Consider the following 19,851-nt stretch of genomic DNA (forward strand, 5'->3'; position numbering starts at 1 on the left):
ACTTTTTCCTAATTACATTTTTATTTTTTTTTTTTCAATTCTAAATTATATATTAGAAATTAGTTTTTGAAATACTTATTACAAGAACCCACAGTTATACGATTAATAAAAAAATGTTAAAATAAAATTCGCGCTATTTTTGTTTTTGCAACAAAACAGATGATATATCTACAACCATATCTATTATATGATGACAGATTTTAGTTTTGTAGAAGATTATTACAATATTCGTTTAGCTTAGATTTATCTTAGAAGAATTTTAAAGCCGGATTTTTTAATCTCCAAACGATGCTTGAAGAATAAAATTCTCTAATTCGGAATGTTTTTAAATTATTAAAATTAATTAATTCCAAAGATTTTAATAAAAGAATTTTCAATTTCAAAACAATATTTTAAAATTGTCGAATTCGCAAAAACTGGAAACAATAGTTTTGAATATCATAAAATTTATTTCAATCTTTATCTAAAAACTTTTGAATATGAACATTTGATTCAAGATTTTTTTGTAATATTGCAAAGTGTTGAAATTCAAGAATTCTAGCTTTCAAAACATAATTTTGCTTTCTGTTTAGTTTCCAATCATGAAGAAACAAATGTTTATTATTAGTTTGATTATTTTAAATATGAAAATAATGTAGCGTTAGTATTATCAACATAAAGTGTAATGTTGAAACAATTTCAAAGATGAAAACAAATACTTTATATCCAGAAAGAGGAGGATGTTTAAGTTAGACACATTTCAATTTCAATGTCGATTAATCACGAAAAGAAGAAAGGCGAATAAAACGATGCAGCTGCATTATCGAGATCACAGCTGCACAACGATATGGAGATTGATCTAGAACTCGCCGTCGCCGTCATTCTGATTCGTTTTGACCCAAATGAGAGTCTGCCAACTGGCCAATGGAGCCAATAGACTTGGCTGTGGATATCGATATAACAACTGCTTCCATCCATGGCATTACTGCGAGAGCTTGCTGCAAAAGGAAGTGGCTCATTGCATGTAATCAGCGAACTGAATGCAGCATATTCATATATTCACACAAATGCTCGCAAACGCACAATTCTAAATTGTATCTCATAGATAACGCGGAGAGCGAAAAATTCAATTGAAATAACGCACAACGGTCACTTGTTGTTTAGCTAATAAAATAATGTTCTTTCATTGCATTTGGCACTCGATTCGGATTCTATGGCAACAATCTATCTGCATTTGTATCTCTCTTTCTCTCTCTCTCTCTCTCTCTCTCTCTCTCTCTCTCGATATAGACGTATCTGTATCTGTATCTGTTGTGCTAAGTGTGCTGGATGTGCGCACATAATGAATCACAATCGTCGTCAGTTAAGCTCGGCTTATCATTAATCAAATTAGTTGCACTCCCAGCAGCCGTATAACAACAATAACAACAGCAACAACAGCAACAAAACACTTGCTGCACAGTGGGGCGAAGCGAGCCGATCATCAACGTGATCATCATCATTAATTAACGAATGCATGAAAATACAAAATGCAGCTTATTGTTTTAGTAGCTCTACAAAATGGAGCAGTAAACGAACACTGAATATGAATTAAAGCGTAACGCGATACGATTGTTGCTTAGTTTAGTCTATTGCCCGACTTTGATTGGCTTGTACACTTAAAATAGCTATGAAATATGAAGTATCAAATATCCGCGCTGATACATTAAAAATCACATTAACTGATGAGGCTCAGAAATTTATAGATTCCATTGTAATGTGTTCCAGATTTTGTAATATTTAATAGTAATCATTTTTGTAATAAATATAAAAAAATAACTTATATATTTATATAGAATTTGGTTAAACCTTAAAGTAAAAAAAGTTAAATTGTGATGTTGATACTTAGACGATTTGTTTAATGGAATATTTTGTTCATAAACCTTTATTACTTCACATACATCTTTGTAATACAAATGAGATATTTCTGATTTATAGATTCCATTGTAATGTGTTCCAGATTTTGTAATATTTAATAATAATCATTTTTGAAATAAATATTAATAGAGAACTGATATATTTATATAGAATTTGGTTAAACTTTAAAGTAATAAAAGTTAAATTGTGATGTTGATACTTTGTTTAATGGAATATTTTGTTCATAAACCTTTAATATTTCACGTACATCTTTGTAACACAAATGAGATATTTCTCATCTGAATTTTTGAGTTTTTGAGCCGCTTAGTTCAGTGTGCGATGTGCTACCCACATTTGAAAGCAGCTCCTCCAGCGTAATTTATCATGTGCATTCTCTGGGCAGCGGCGCATTCTAGCTGCAGCAGCTGTCACACTGTCACGCTGTCAGACTGTCGCACGGTCACACTGGCCCGTCCGTCTGCTGCGATTGCTCCTCTGCCTTTTATAATGCATTTATGCTGCAATTTGTTTGAATTAGCGCTCGGATCGTGAGCGCTTAGTGCGACTCTTTTGTCGCATTATTTGGGGCGTGTATCTGTATCTGTATCTGTATCTGTATCTCGTTTGTATCTGGTATCTTGTGGGCTGCATGTGAAGTGCATTATGCAAGCTAGTTTAAAGTAAAAGTAGCTGGCCAAGCTGCCAAGTTGCAACACCCATTGAATGGCTTCCGGGTAAAGGTCTCTTTTTGTGTCTAACCCAAAAACTAAGAAAACAAACAAAAACCGCAAAGATTTTCTCTTTTTGGTTTGTTTCTCTAGTATCAGCTCTTATCGCGGCAGTTAGCCGAGCTTATCGCCAGCCGCATGTAAATATTTGCAACGGCTGACGTTGATGGTGTGATGCTGATGTATGTAGATGATGTCTGCCACCTGTTACAAGCCTCCGTCAAGCAGCGAACAGCGTCTGTAGTATGACCGGAAAAATCATAATCGTTTGTGTGTGTGTGTGTGTGTGTGTGTGGCGCGACTTGAGTTAGTAGTCATTGTTGTTGGACTGCATTTCATTTTCAATAGGTTGCTTCTGTGTTATGGCAGCTGCCGTTGCCCGTTGCATTCCACAGATGCCCAGAGCAGCAGACGAGGCATGCAGCAGAAATAAAGCAAATACTTATATCCACAGTTGATGCTATTACACTCTACACTCTGGAGCATCTGCACTTGAGTGTTGTTGGGGAATGTGCTTTGTATCTTTTATTTTGTGTGTTTTTTGCCACCGAGTTGAATGACCTTTCTTTCGATAATGACACTTGGCCTATGCCAAAGAATCTCTTCATTCATTATTCGGTGCGGACTTTCCCTGCTCGCCGCCAATAATGCCAAACTCTCACTTAAAAGGTGATTAAAGAAGCGCTGTTAAATGCCCCGAAAAGTGTTCGCTAATTATGCAAATTGGTCAGCAACAGCAACAACAACAATAGTTAATATGCCGCATATTATTTGGCTCGCGGCAGTCGGTCGAATTATTCACTTGCTTTTTAGAGGAGCGTGCCAAGCCATGTTCTCTATTGATATTGAGGTCTTGCCACAGTTAGCCACATCCACATCGACAGCCACAGTAGTTAAACGAGCCACAATTCTAACGCCAAGATACTCTGGCCAACAGTGGGTCAATTCTCTGCTAGTCTCTCTCTCTCCCTCTCTCTTTCTCGCTGATCAACTCTCTACTCTCGCTGGCAATCAATTTGCTAGCAGCCATTGAACATTGCCGTTGCCTGGTTGCCTGGTTGCTGCTTTTGCGGCATGTTCTAACTGCGTTTTTGGTGTGCAACTCACGTAGCTCTTGCCACGCTGAGGCTTTAGCTTTAGCTTCGGCTTCAGCTCTGCTTTTGTGGCTGACTCATATTGAAGTCATAATAATAATAATAATAAGCATTTCTCTAGTTACTTTCTGCGCTTTCTCGTTCGAGTTGGTTTTGTTTTTGTTTTTCTCTTTTAATTAATTTTTAATACACTTGCCCACGTTTCATTGACTTGTGGGGCCGACTTCTGGATAACTTTGATGCCTGTCAGCTGCGCCAACAACAACAACAACAACAGCAACGCACTCATTATTTATTTTGGCCTGAGTCCGCCTCTGATTCGCACACGCCTCAAAACTCAATATCTTTACCTTACCTCTTCAGTCTTCAGTGATCTGCACAGTTTTCGAATGTTACTCACAGCACAGTGGAATTAGGCTAAACATTTGAAATTTCATGGCTTTTTGGCGTAATGAAAGCAAATGCGAAGCTTTTTGCATTGCAAATGTAATGTGGGAGATGATCTGGCAACGCTGTGCAGCCTTTTCATCCACAAGTTAGCTGTTGTGAGGTTAGCTCTGAGAATTGAAACTAAAATACACGTACGTAAATAAATTACAAAACTAGAAATAATCAAATTTCTATCAATCTATCTTTTACTTATGGTGATCTTGTCTTGTGAATAGTTCACAACCTTTCAGCAATTTTAAATAAAATCGATAATATACTTTAATATACCAAAGACTATATTTAGTATATTTGTATAGTTATACATTGGAAATATACCAAAGAGTGTAAAATATACCAAACAATACGTATTTCGTAAATAACTTCTATAATCAGGAATAACAAATATTGTAGTTAATATGGTCTGTGCAAAAATCGCAGCTATACCTTCATAAGAATGATTTGCTATTCGAATACTTTTCGATTTGAGGCGGCAGAAGTGGGTGTGGTATATGTTAAATAGTGTAATTTCTTTTATTGAAGAAATTATGAATTAATGTAGAATCAACATAAAGATTCGGATAATGTCATTTATATCTATCTATCTTTTACTTATCGTGATTTTATCTTCTAAATAAAATCGATAATATAATTTAATATACCAAAGGCTATACTTGGTATATTTGTATAGTTCTACATTGAAAATATACCAAACAGTGTAAAATATACCAAATAAGACGCCTGCTTACCGATACAAAAGTATTTCGTAAATAACTTCTATAATCAGAAATAACAAATATTGTAGTTAATATGGTCTGTGCAAAAATCGCAACTTTACCTTCATAAGAATGCTTAGTAATCTAATTCTTTTCGATTTGAGGCGGCAGAAGTGGGTGTGGCATAAATAGTATGATTTCTTTTATTGAAGAAATTATGAATTAATGTAGAATCAACATAAAGATTTGGATAATGTTATTTCTATCTATCTATCTTTTACTTGTGGTGATCTTGTCATGTGATTAGTTCACAACCCTTCAGCAATTTTAAATAGATAAGAAAGCTAAAATCGATAATATTATATAGTGTAATATACCAAATTAATATATCAAAGGTGATATTTGGTATATTTGTATAGCTCTGCATATACCAAAGAGTGTAAAATATACTAAATAAGACACCTGCTAACCGATACAAAAGTATTTCGTAAATACCTTCTATAATCAGGAATAACAAATACTGTAGTTATTATTGTCTGTGCAAAAATCGCAACTATACCTTTCATAAGAATGCCTTGCCTATTCTAATTCTTTTCGATTTGAGGCTGCAATCAGCAGAATCAACATAAAGATTCGGATAATGTTAAAACAATGACAGAGATGAATTAAAATAAATGATTTCAATTGAATAATTAATGCTTTGGAGAATTTATAAAATATAAATTTGGTAACTAAACAAAATTCCACTTTGAGTCAGTGCCCACGGTGCACAGCTGCCATCGTCTTTGTTATAAATTAAATTATGTACATCGCATTTACCATTTAGCTTATAAATATATCACATGTGAGTGTGTATGTGTGTGTGTGTGTGCGTATAAATTGTTATATTAAATTGTTATGCTGCTCATATTGCTGGCCTGGGGGCGTAAGCGATTTGTCTCTGGTTAATTTTTTGGGGCCTCTTAAGTCGAAGTACCGCTAAGGCCGCCTCAAATGCCAGCCCACCACTTGGAGTCTCGGTCTCGGACTTCTTGGAGCCTCGACTCGAATCTTTGGGCCATATATCAGCAAAAAAGAATGCAGACCACTTTGTGCTGGTCGGGCGGGCTTGTAATAAAGTAATTAAAGTCATGACACTGGATGATTTTTTATGGCCAAAGATTAATTGAGTTTGACTGCAGCCAAAAAGGGTTTACAACGCTGGACAAAAAGTGGACTGAGATGGGGTGAGGTGGGGGTGGGGGAGACATCATTAAACTGCCCACAACAATTTGCATTTAATTAGGTTTTCTCATCAACAATATCAATTTTCACTCAATTCAACATTTACTCTTCGCAGCGAAAGCTCTCAATTGCGACTTGGCTTTAAGTGAATGATGTGTTACTTTTATTTGTTTATTGTTTTCGTCGTTGTTAACAAAAAAAAAAAAAAAAAACTAAAACTATGCAATGGTTATTGTTAAATGCCTTGTTGGCTTTCGCTCTCGTTTTAATTGCTGCCTGCCCAAGATAATGATTGCGTTAATGATAATGATGATGATGATGTTGATGATCGTGCGCTGACAAAAAGCGTGTGAATCTTGTTACCAAATAACAAACTCTGCAGATATGCTTACACTTTGTCATGGTCATTTAGCCAATTGGAATGAGCGTTGCCAGATCGTTTTACACTGCGGTCAAGTTCATTTGAATTTCGGCATTTCCATTTTAAAATATATTTATGTAAAGAATTCACTTTCTGTCAAATACCACTTGCAATTTCGGAGCAGCGTTTTTTCTTTTCTGCTGCTCCAATTTTTGTGGCTCCAGAAATTGGATTCACATTTAATTATAATGCTGTCCGATGTCATTTTCTGGACCGCCTCGGGGCAATTGCAGCTGTCAGCGTTAATGAATAAGTTGAAAACATTTTTTTGCAATCTTTTACACACAAAACAAAAGAGCACTAAATGGAATTGTTTAATTCCAATGTGGGGTAAAAGTCGCTCTTTAGTCGCTCATATTATTTACCGCGAAAATTGGGTCAGCAGAATGATGACAAGGAAATGTGTTAATGATAGTGAGTGGCGTAATTAACAAGAAATTTGTGCTGTTTACGTTTTAAATGCACTGCGTACAGGCCAAAAACCCAAACACGATACGTGTATATGACCATTTGTTGTGAGGAGCGCAAAGTGGACAGGAAATTGCGTGAATATTTTAGGCCGCACGTAGTTGACACCGCATTGCGATTGCCACTTACACTCTTACATACTTACATAGTTGCAACTGCAAAGCTCTTAGCTATTAGCATTGACAATGTGGACGCAGGCAGGTGGAAACACGCGTTGACTATCATCCAAGTGGAAACATTCAAGTGCGGGAAATGGAAACAAAAATGCCACGTTTTAGTATTAGCGTTACTTTATTTATTAAAAAATACTTTTAAAAAGTATTAATTAAACTGTACAAAATATTTGTATGTACAGTTTTAATTATTTATTTACAAGTAAAATTCTTTTCATAGAAATATTTTAGTCATTTGATTTACATTTGGAAATGTAAAATAGTATTCATATGATTTACGTGTCCAACTTTTAAATCGCCAGCTCTTACAGTCTCTGAGTTCTAAACGTTAATGAAGACGGACAGACAGCAGACGGACAGGCGGACAACAATTTGACTGCTCACAGTAAACAGTTACTCTACTATGGAAATCCGGTTGCTTCCATTTCGCTGAAATATTTGTTGAACTTGTCATTTGTTGAAATATTCAGATGATATTTATGAATATTTACTTCTAGTATTCTTGGTTGTTTCCATAGGCTCTCTAAGCGATTTCTGACTTGAAATTTGAGTTCATTCACATTTCACTTGAGGCAATAAGCCAAAGCAAAGCTTGAAATGCAGATCTAGCGATAATAACAAATTATTCAGTGCCCGCAGCAAGAGCCATTCAGAAATCATCAACAAATTAATGTCAAAATAATAACAAATTAGTTGGGCCAGACAACAACAACAACCACACACAACTCACGGTTCATAAATGACAAGAAATATGACAGCTTACAAACGGTAAAAATGTGCCCAACAGCGGCAACATCAACAACAACAACAACACGAACTAACAACAACAATGCTGATGACGTTGTCAACTGTAGAAAGGCGTCACATTTCAGTCAGTTCGTTTGCATTTGCTGCTGTTAACATTAACGGTCACTTGCTTAATGCTAGAGTTAACGCCGATGTTAATGTTAATAGACCCGAAAAAGGTCAAAGCACTGCATTATAGTGTGAGGCGTTGTTCCCAGTGCCTAGCTTCCAGCTGTGTTCTTGTTAGTTTTCCACTTTATTTATTGTTGTTGCATGATGAATGTCTAGGAAGCAGTGCAAAGGAAATCATTTACCATAGAGAATGTGTTCTCACTTAACCAAAAAAAGGTCTGAGCCTCAGCTGCAGTTCAGCTAATGGACCAGTTACTTGATTGGAATTCCTGCAGCATGCAAATGGCAATTATAGCGCAACAGAGAATCCAATTTCCATCGGAAATATCGAAGATAGAGAGAGAAATAGATAGAGAGAGGGAGAGAGAGAGAGAGAGAGAGAGAAATACAAAGCAATAGTTTATTTGTTATTTCTTTAAAGGCATTTTTGTTAATCTTTTTAAAAAACAAAGAAACAAAAATTATAGAACATGTAAGAAATATACCAAAATCTATATTTGGTATATTGGTGAACTATAAAAATCCAATTATAAGAATCCAATTTCAATTCAGAAATATCGAAAAGAGAAAAGGGGAAATGCAATGCGATAGATAGAGAGAGTGGGAGAGAGAGACACAAATATACAAAAAAAAAAACAATTAAAAATGTAATAAACAAAGATAAGACTGTAAATCGAACTGCATAACCTTATACTAATATACTGAAATATATACCAAAATCTATACTTGGTATATTGGTAATATATAAAAATCCAATTATAAGAATGGAATTTGAATTCGGAAATATCTAAGATAGAGATAGAGAAATAGCTAGAGAGAGGGAGGGAGAGAGAGAGAGATATAGAGAAATAAAAAGCAATAGTTTCTTTATTTATTTCTTTAAAGGCATTTTTGTTAATCTTACTATAAAACAATGAAACAACAATTGTAGAAAATGTAAGAAATATACCAAAATCTATATTTGGTATATTGGTAAACTATAAAAATCCAATTCCCATTGCAATTAGGAAATATCTAAAATAGAAAAAGGGAAGGAAGGACACTGTGTTAGAGAGAGAGAGGGAGAGACATAGAGATAGAGAGAGACACAGAAAGCCATAGTTTATTTATTCATTTTTTAAAATTCATTTCTTTAAATTTTAATATAAGAAATTAAAAAAAAAAACCAATTAAAAATATCATAAAAAAGATAAGACCGTCAATGTAATTGCTTAATATAAGATATACCAAAATCTATACTTGGTATATTGGTAAACTATCACAAAAACCAAGACTCAACTACAAAGTACAAACTACAAAACACAACATCGCATTAGAAGTTTACCGCATTAAGTGCGCGTAAATTGTTTCCGCTGTCTAAGCCATATTTTGAGTTGAGCTTAACTTTGAGGCCCTTTGTGGCGCATTGAAGTGAACGGAAGTAGACTCACGACTTGGAGGCAAGCTCCCCCGAACACAACTTGCCACGCCAATCTGCGCCTATAGAATTTTATATGCTTGACTCATCATCTGATGTGTGGACAGCGTTTGTTTGTTGTTTGTTGTTTGTTATTTGTTGTGGTATATTGAATGTTTATTTGCCTGGGGCTTCCGTTTGTGTAGGATGCAAATGTTGAAAGCAAATCAAAGTAGTCGAATCTGTTGAACAATAAACAGCAATAATAATAATAAGACGAAACGTGGTGCATTCAACTCGTGCTGTTGCAAGTGCAATCAGCAACGTTTCCGCTGTGTGCAGACCCAAAAAAGGCAAACGACAATTATTGCTGTGGAAAGCAAAAGCGTCGTTTGTAGCGACTCCAACAGCAACAACAACAACAACAACAGCCAGTAGCAGTTGCAACAACCAAACGCCCACTAATAACCATGCCCCAACTTGGTCTGTCGTGAAAGGCAAAGACCGGTCAATATCAGCAACAGAAACAGCAACAGTAACAACGACAACAACAAAACGGCAACTAAAAATTGTCAACATTGCAGCACTTGCCACACGGCATCCACTTCGACTGCGACTTCAACTACGATTTGGCTTCAACTTCAACTGCAGCCAGGTCTTCGCCCCGTAGACTGAGACTGCGACTGAGATTGGGACTGAGACTGGGACGGGGACTTCCAGCTGCGTAGACAGAGCGCAGACATCGCCAGCAGTTTCAGTTTTCAACTAACAATTCTCCAAAATGGCCATGTCGACAAAAGCCATTCGAGATGAGTCGCCGCACAAACACGCTTATTGTGCGTCATCCACGCTAAGAGGGGATTATGCAAATGAATCTCCACTCCACAGCTTAATCAGCTAATTAACTTAATTGATGCAAATAATTAATAATATTTGAAGGGCACTAAATATTACAAAAGAATCCATTTTTTCAACATTGTTGTAGAATATTATTAGTAGACTTTGATAATGTAGTATTTTTTTGAGTTATAGTATATTCAAATATTTCGTAATATTTCACAGTTCAGAATTTATCAATCTAGCCTTGACTTTTATAGACATAGAAGGATTGAAATATTAGTGTAGTGAAAAAAGAATATTTCAGATTTATAAATTTTTTAGTATCTAAATAAAATTATATATTTCAAGTGCTGCATTTTATATACATTATAAAGATCACAAACTTTTCTTATGTATTTTTTAAAGAAGAAAATTCTTTCAAATATACTTTCAATCACAATAAGTTTTAAAATATAAAATATAGCATATTTATTTAATTTTTAGATTGTTTTAGAATATTATTAGTAGACTTTGATAATGTAGTATTTTTTTGAGTTATAGTATATTCAAATATTTCATAATATTTCATATTTCGGAATTTATCTTGACTTTTATACACATAAGAAAGATTGAAATATTAGTGTAGTGAAAAAAGAATATTTCAGAATTATACATTTTTTAGTATCTAAATAAAATTATATAATTCCTAGTTAGTATTAGAGCTGCGTTTTATATACATTATAAAGATCTTATATTGCTTCTTATGTTTTTTTTAAAGAAGAAAATTATTTCAAATACACTTTCATTCACAATAAGTTTTAAAATATAAAATATAGCATATTTATTTAATGTTTCGATTATTATCGAATGTTATTTTGAAAAGTACTTGAAATAATTTGAAAATATTAATATGGATTTAATATATATAATCTAAACTTTATATATTTATAATATTTCTGGATGATATGATTATATAAATAATATTTCCAAAACTTAATTTGCATTAAAACCACATTAATATATATAATATAAAAACAATTGTTGAGCAACCTAAATTACCTATAAATTATTTAATGCTAAAAGGTACTGAAGTCTTATATAGCTGATTATTTTGCTGCCTGCAGGAGTTACGACCTTAAACAATAAGTTTAAGTACCCTTCGCACGGTTATAAAATTCGTCGCTTGGTTTGCACTTTTTGGTCGTTTCTGTTTTTTTTTTATTAGTTTTTTTTCTTTTATTTATTTTTTGTTTGGCATGCGCCGCGTGAAAAACGAAATGAAAAGTTGTCGATGTTGCTGCCGTTGTGGATGCAGTGGTTGTTGTTGTTGCTGTTGTTGCCGATGTTGCAGCCGTGGCCAGTTGCCGGCGCAATGCTACGCGTCGCGTCGCGTCGTGAAGGCTGCGAAAAGCATTTGAAAATGGAAAGTCGTTGTTGCCACCGCCGCCGTTGCAGTTGCAGTTGCAGTTTTTCGGCTGGGCAGCAACCGGTTGCATTAGCCACATTACAGCGAACATGCAACATGCGGCGCTGTTGTTGTTGTTGTTGTTGCTGGCATTGCATATTTGTATTAGTCTTAGATTTATTATTTGTGTATCTTAGCAATTCGACCGCTAATTGGTTGCAAGCAGCAACAAAAAAAAAAAACAAAAAAGAAACTGCAACCGAAACATATTTTGTAACTCGCTGTTAGAAAATATTTCGATTTGCAAATCATTGGGATTGGGATGCCGAAGAAAATCTAGCAGAAAACTCTTGACTCTCGTCTCGAAACTTACCTAAAAGCGAAAGTCGCAAATATTGTATCGAAACTTGTATTTAGTTTTATTTTCGAGGGGGTTTCAAGCGAAATTCCTCCTCAGCGGACGGCAAGTTTACGAGCCCATAAACAGCTGTCATTAAATTATGGAAACTTGCGAATAGAAATTTGCACTCTGCTCTGGAATTATGTAAGCTCCACAGTTGGTTTTGTTTTGAGGGAGGTTGTGGACAAAGAGGAAAGCTTCGAATCAAATTGGCAAATTTCTACATTTATTTATAGAGTTTCGTTGCTGCCTTTTGCGAAACAAATTAAAACAAATGCCACACAGATTTATGGCAACTCATAGAAATAGAAGGAAAGCAAAAAAATGTTTGAATAAAACTACAACAATAGATCGACAAATAAAGCGATATTACAAATCGCATTATTTACGCCAATTGTTTGATCTAATGAAGTAGTCAACATAATGCTTGGATGTCATATTTGTAGCTTGGGTAATATTTTGTTTTAAATAAATTTATGGTATTATCATCATGCTTTAAATTAGCTGTTGACCATGGTATATTGTGGGTCTAAAAACAGATGTCTTCATTTGCATTTGTATAAGCTAAATCAGAGTATTAGAATCGCAAGTTAAGGTTATGTGCGATGAGTCGAAACTGAGGAAGTTGAGCATAAGAAATGAGTTAAGATCGGTTAACATTCAGAATACAAGTGAGAAAAGGTTTATCTTTACAAAGTTTCAGTATGAAAGATAAGACTTATTGAAGTGAATGAAATTGAAAAGACTGTTAAAGAGTTGTCTATCAAATAACTGTAAGCAGATTAAGTTCATTTCCACATCCCTCGCAAAATGAATGAAATTGTAAATTACAGTAATAATTGGACATTCGAATAAATATATATTTCGTATACTATTGGGAAATAAAGACGCATATTTGGTATTCGTACTTATAAGGCAGAGAAGAGGTTTTGAGCTTCCCACGACTTGTTTTCGCACTTTCATTGATGAGTCCCGCTAAATTCAATTTCACCTGCGCATCATATGGATGAAGAGGAGTTAACCACTCAGTCTCCAGTCTGAGTGTAGCCCACACACACACACGCACAACAGCAAACAGCAAATGAATCGTTTGAGTATTTCGCACGCACAACAAGTTTGCAGCTTATTCACTTGCGATTCATATTAACATTGATTTAATTCATGTGTATTACGTGTATCGCTGTCTCGCTCCAACTGTGTCGCGCTGTCTCTTTCATTGCGAATGCGATTGCTGTTAAAAAGTTAATAACTTTCACTGTTTCGGCTTCTGTCTCCTTGTCTTCAATCGATAGAAAACATTAATTAAAGCATTAAATGCACATAATTAACTCTGTTTGATTTTTCAGTTATGTGGTCGCATCTATCTCTCTCTCTCTCTCTCTCTGTCTGTGAATCTGATGCGCAGCAAGTGCTACAACAACTTTTCATTTTTCCATCTTTCATTCGATTGTACTGTTTTTTATTTGTGTGTTTTTTGCGTCATTTTCGCACTTGGCAATGACGCCGTTTGCTGGGTTTACGGTTAACGGTTTTCGGTATGGGAAATAGGAAAAGCGTTGAGGAAAACGCCATGTGAAGTGTGGTCGTCACCATGTGAAGTTCACCTTCAATTTTCCGGGTAATAAGCTAAACCGTTTTTACTTTGCGGTAAAATGATCATTTCGCACATGCGGAAGATTTCTTTGGGGAAGAGTCAATAACGTTACTCAACACTGGCATTTAGACAAAGGTAATAGGCAGCAGCGTTGCCAGACTGTTGCTATTCCTGCTTAGGCCAAACAGTTACATATTTGTATTTTTCCGCATTGCAAATATCTCGATCGAAAAATCGATTTGTGCATTCGCATTCAAATCAAATTAAACTGCAAGCTCGCTGCAGCCTGAGAACATAAATCAGCAACTTCATTAACACGACTGCCAAAATCTACGAATATAAATCTAAATGCATGCTGCAGCGACTTGTCGTTGCTCCCCTCGTCCCTCCCAACTACGTGACGACCTCATGTGATCATGTGCTGTGAAATTATAGCAAAAGTGCAACAAAAAAATGGCAAGTGGCTGCAGCAAGCGGCATGCAACGGCAAGCGAAATAAATAACTCAATTTAGGAAAAAGTGTTAACTTGAAATTTGCCAATAAATCAATGGACAGGCGGGCAAGCACCTTGTGATTAGCAGCAACCTAAAACCAAAAAAAAAACCGCCGATTGCTTATCGACAACTTGGCAACTCGGCAAAACTACAGCACGGCAACACCTTCAGCTGGCTTATGAACTGCGCGCCTCAGTTCATGTAATTTTCACAAAGCGGAAGACTTTTCAATAAGCTTTTGCCATGATAAAAAAGAGGAGACTCACAAAAGGGGGGTGACAATGGAAGAGAAGAGACATGGACCGCAAGATTGGGCAGCCGTCACTTGGCCTGACAGGCAATAACTTTGCGATTTTTGGTGCCGTTTTGCGAGAGTTTTTGTTTTTGTTGGTGTGTTGCGGTAGTTTTCGACTTATTTAATAAGTACGAGCTGGAAGTTGGTCTGTATATATGGCCAGAAGCGTTTAGTTGGCGTTTTTTTTTTTTTTCTTCAACTTTTCGTATTTTGACTCACTTCACGCCTGTCAAGTTTTGTGGCTGTGGCTGTGGAACGGGAAGCTGTTTAGATCTTTATCGCTGCCGCCTGTTTATGATTTTCAAATAAAACTTCAATCAACTTTTAATTGAAATTAATTTGTTCGCCAGTTCATCCGTCCGTCTGTCTGTCTGTCAACAGATTTGGCCAGAGAGATACAGAGAGTTACAAAACCCTTGGGCAGATCATATTCGTTATGATGCTGGTTCTGCTTGGCGCTATCGGCAACTGTGCCAATCTGTGGTAAATATTTCTATATACTATATAGTATATGTGTAAGTATATACAGCTTAAATCCAACCGGTTCTTGGTTTCTCAAACCGATATTATTATGCTGTAACCGGTTTGCGTGCCGTTTTTTTTTTTTTTTTTCTTTAATTTTATTCTTTGCGTTTTAAATCTTTTTACTGAAATATTTTGTTTGCATTTAAAGCGCATTTGACACACAAGCGCTGTGCTTGATACAAAGATTCCACTTCCATCTTCTCTGCTCATCTCAACTGTTTGCTGTTAACTGTAAACAGTTTGTTTTTCTTTTCTGTTGTGATCACCCACTGTGACTGTGACTGTGACTGTTAACGTGACTTTGACTATCACTGTGACTGTGACTGTGACTGCGACTGAGACTGCGACTGAGACTCGTGTCTATTGTTGCTTGGCAGGTGCGATATTCATTAGCCTAAACAAAGTCAACAATGCAAATCGCTGTGGAATTTAGTGAGTATGCAAATTGATTTGAATCTCATTTGGGTGGCTTCATCTCAGGAACTTTAATACTGTGTATTCTTTGTATTCGAAGAGATCAATATTTGTGCTTAGCTAATCGATTTTTCGTAAATCTTTTATTCTGCTTTCAGGTCTCGCAAACAAATTAGATGCATCAATAAAGACGCCAAATCATTTAAGAGGTAAGTCAAACAATTGACGCGACTATTTGCCAATCATTTAAAATCCAATTAACGTTCAATTGGAGTCCATTTGGGAATCGCTTTGACGCTTTGACTTTTTATTCGTCTTCCGCAATGCGACAAGTTCCATTAAAGATGCTGCAGACAATCGATGTTGTTTTGTAATTGCGGAAATATTCAAATCAACAGACTAACTTTAAGTTTTATCTGTTTTTTATGACTGCAGCTTCGATTCGGCCATAAACTTATAGACGTTGTGTTATAATTTTTCATGCTCCAGTTATTGCCAAATTATATTGCCATGATTGGGTTTGGGACAGTTGAAAGAGTTGAGTTTGTGCATTGAATGACTTTCCCAACAATTAGTTCAAGTCTTTCTCTCTCTCTCTCTCTGTCTCTCTTTATCACTCTCTCTTTCTTAGACTATCCCCTCTCTTTCTGGCTGTTCTGTCCCCCATTTACTTGTGGTTTTGCTCAAATGCACACAAACAACTTGGGCAGTTGAACGTGTTGTTGGTTGGTTATTAAAAGAAAAGTTGACAAATGACGAATTCAGCAAAAAAATGAAAACTTCAAGTGGAGAAGCAGACAAAGAAAACGTTTACTTTGCACATGAAAAGCGTCAGAGAAAAACAAAAAAAAATATAACTAAAAGAAAAAAAAAAGAGAAAATCTGCGCAAATTAATTTATAGAAAAAACGTTATATGAAAAGTTGATGAAATTAAATGAAATTATAATGTTTTGTGGAGAAGCAAATCATGCTTGAAATGGGCGTAAAGTGAAAACACGTTTTGAGGTTAGAAACGATCAAAAACGTCGAATAAATTCGATGGATATGAAAAGCAAAAAAAAGTGAAGTCAGGTTTGAACTGCGGATACTTTAGTCAGCATTTGTGGAACAAGTCCATTGCCTCACTTACCCAATTGTCATGTCATTTAGCAGATGATGAAGAAGCAGCAACAGCAACAACAACAACAGCAACATTTTTATGAAACTTGATGAATCATTCAATCTTTCTTCCCAGCTGCTTTGAAGTCACAGTGTTTGTTCTTCCAGCTGGTTGAATCTGTAGTTTTTGATTTATCTTCTGGCTTCTGGGTCTTTGTCCAAGAATTAACGCTGCCATCGGGTGGCCCCCTACTTCCATCATCATCATCGTCATCATCTTTGTAATCATTATGATTTTGGGAAGTGTTACCATTTGCCAAAAAAAAATATGTATAAAGTTTTGCTTTGTTAAAGTTCTCTTTTTGAAGTTTCACATTGTTTACAAAATATTCTACGCTTTGCTTTGTTGTCAACACAATTATAGCAAATTGCCAATTGTTAATGCTTTGCCCTCATCTGCAGCTCTTTCAGCTCCCTTCTCCCCTTTGCTTTCCGCCCAACTACTGTTAGCTTTTGACATTAATAGCCAAGCGTAACAATGGCCCCAAAAAGTGAGCGACAAAAGCGTTGAAAATAAACACACAAAATACGTAAAAATGTGTATAAATAATTTGAAACAGTTTTGATTGACTCGTGGTTTTTATTATTATTACTCCTGCTTCTATTATTGAAATTATTGATGTTTTGGCTATTGAAAAATGCAAATCCCCAGAACAGAATGTGATCAGGGCTCTTTCTTTATTTCAGCCTCTATGATCGTTGAGTAACTGGTCTGCTGACGTTTATTGTATAATATTCTGAGGGAGAATGGATCTAGCTGAGCACTTTCTAAACACACAATCACGTTCCAATCTTTAGAAATAGAATAGCTAAAGTTGAGCCTCCCCAACTTTGTGTTACTCGCTGCTCATTTTGGTAAAGAAAACAAATTGAATTGTGTTTATACCAATTGTGCAATTGATTGTAACTCTAGCTTTATTTCTTTAAATCATTCTCTTTTTCACCAAATCGGATTACCCTCGAACTCCGCTTGCACCGGGTATCAGCAGCCAAATGGCTTTAATTAACAATTTATGTGCACGCTGGTGTTTAGTTATTGTTAAATACATTTTCCACTCACACTCATCGTGGCCCTTGCTTTCGATGCATCATCATCATCATCAACATGCAACGCAGTCTCTGCTTCTCTTTCGGTCTCTCTCGCTCATCGATTCTAAGCTCTGTAATCGCCGTGCTACTGTCAACCTTGCCGCTTCTGTATGCCGCAGCAGCAACAACAACAACAACAACATTAGCGGCAACAGCATTCTGCCCAGTCATGCTTAATTATTATGATTATCGATGTTTTATGCTCTATAATTGCCATTGGCGGCCATGACTTGGCCTTTTGGGCGTCACTCTGCAGCCAGACCAGAGACCACAGACCAGCAACCAACAACCAACAGCCAGCACCCAGAACCAGGCCGGCTGCCTACTTGCCCACCCCTCTGTCCTTTCCCCTCCCCTCCTTCCGACACGAACTCAAGCTCGATCGCAAAGAGCTGAGCTCAGGGCCAGTTCGGTGTTGCTTTCATGTGCTTAATTAATTTAATTGTTTAGCTTAACTAAGTTAATTCTAAATTGTTTATAGGTATTTTTGGCGTCTCTCCCTCTCACTACATCTCCCCCTTGTTCTCTTTTGCTCTCCTTTCGTTGTTGGCTTTTATGTCTACGCTGGCTGCTGTTGTTACACATAAGTTATGCAATTGCTCATGGCAATTTTAATGAATATCTCTTAGTCGCTGGCTAAGTGTCAGCTTAACACAAGCCACATCAGCAGCAACAAGAACTACAACAGCAACAACAACTAACTAAGTGTCTGTAACAGTGAACACGGCACAGTGAAGCAAAGCTTGTGGTTTTCCGAGCGAAGTATATTTGTTTAATTTTTCAGTATAAATGTATTCGTTGTTTGCTTTAAGGGTTTACAAAGTGAGAGAACTTAATAGTATATTTTATATAGTATGGTATATTTTTAAAGTAGTAGTATATCGATACGATATATAGTTTTTGATAGTTTAGTATTTATTAGTATGATTTCTTATGTTTACAGAATGAGAGAAGAAAATAGTATATTTTGTATTTTATAGTATATTTTGAAAGTAGTAGTATATCGATACGATATATAGTTTTTGGTAAAGTTTAGTATTTATTAGTATTATTTGTTATGCTTTTAACATTCTTACAGAATGAGAGAACAAAATAGTATGTTTAGTATTCTACGATATATATTTTTGAATGTAGTAGTATTTCGATATAGTTCAGGAAAAACTTAGTATTTTTTAGTGCATTAATTTTGTATATTTTAACAATGTGCGGTATTATCTTTGTTTTTATTGGTAGCGAGTATCTAGTTTTAATCCAAGAAATCTCTAAATTACAATTTAAGAAAAAACTACATAAATCTTCGCTATTTTCTTAAGAGCTGTTTATCTTTTTTTTTTAATTTTTAAAAGTCTATTTACTTCTCACAAATTATACTATAACTATAATTCTTAATCTGTTTGATTCAATTTGCTTGAAATGCTAATAATGCATAACAAATTATCCATGTGGCCAATAAAAAAGCTAATTCATAAATGTCTTATGACTGCATTTGTCTATAAAATCAGCACGAGCCACAACGAGTTTGTCATTGATTGTAAATATACAACGAGTATTCCAGTTTAATTACACAACTCGAAAGCTGTCTGGCTTGGTGCCACTGTGCAACGCCGCCTTCAACTATGCGAGCAGGCGAGTCGGTCGACAAACTGCTTGGCCAGTTATACTATACTATATACTTGTAGTTTCATCCGTCCAGCTGTCTATTGAAGTGTCTAGGCAGGCGTGCATTTAAATTTATTATATAAGCTAAAGTCAGAGCCAGAGAGCCGGAGTCAAGTCGAGTCAAGTCAAGCCTAGCCTAGCCTAACACCAACATGCAACAGCGACAGCAACACCAACGCAAGCAGCGCTGCTGACGTTGCTGCTGTCGCCGCATTTGTTGTTGGTGCAATCTTGAAATATCTGGCGTACTCATCAACAACATTTCAAAGTGTACGTACATCAAAGTGGCTGCCTCGCCAGCCTCGCTCGGGTGTATCACATCAAATCACAAAAACTATCTAAACAGGAAACCCAGCAGCAACAAAAACGATAACAACAACAGCAGCAGCAGCAGCAACAACCGCACAACAGCAACAATGTCGACGAAGGCGGCGGCGTCGAGTAAATTAAAACAAAACGTTGTCGTCTATGGCAGCCGCCTTCTAAGCCTGCTGCCTGTTGATCCTGTCCAGTAGTTGTTGCTGCAAGGCTGCTGTTGCTGCTCTTGTTGTTGCCTTG

The 19,851-nt window shown here is 35.9% G+C and overlaps 1 protein-coding gene across 2 annotated transcripts in view; it reads left to right on the forward strand.

Moving 5' to 3' along the window:
• Positions 1–19,851, forward strand: part of LOC117572127 (box A-binding factor) — a 51,469-nt gene that overhangs the window by 7,373 nt on the left and 24,245 nt on the right. For both annotated transcript variants that reach the window (XM_034254755.2, XM_034254759.2), the window contains exon 3: positions 15,545–15,595. The gene's annotated coding sequence lies outside the window, so the exon portion shown is untranslated. The remainder of the gene's footprint in view (positions 1–15,544; positions 15,596–19,851) is intronic.

This window comes from Drosophila albomicans, chromosome 3, assembly GCF_009650485.2.
Source record: "Drosophila albomicans strain 15112-1751.03 chromosome 3, ASM965048v2, whole genome shotgun sequence".
Taxonomy (NCBI): domain Eukaryota; kingdom Metazoa; phylum Arthropoda; class Insecta; order Diptera; family Drosophilidae; genus Drosophila; species Drosophila albomicans.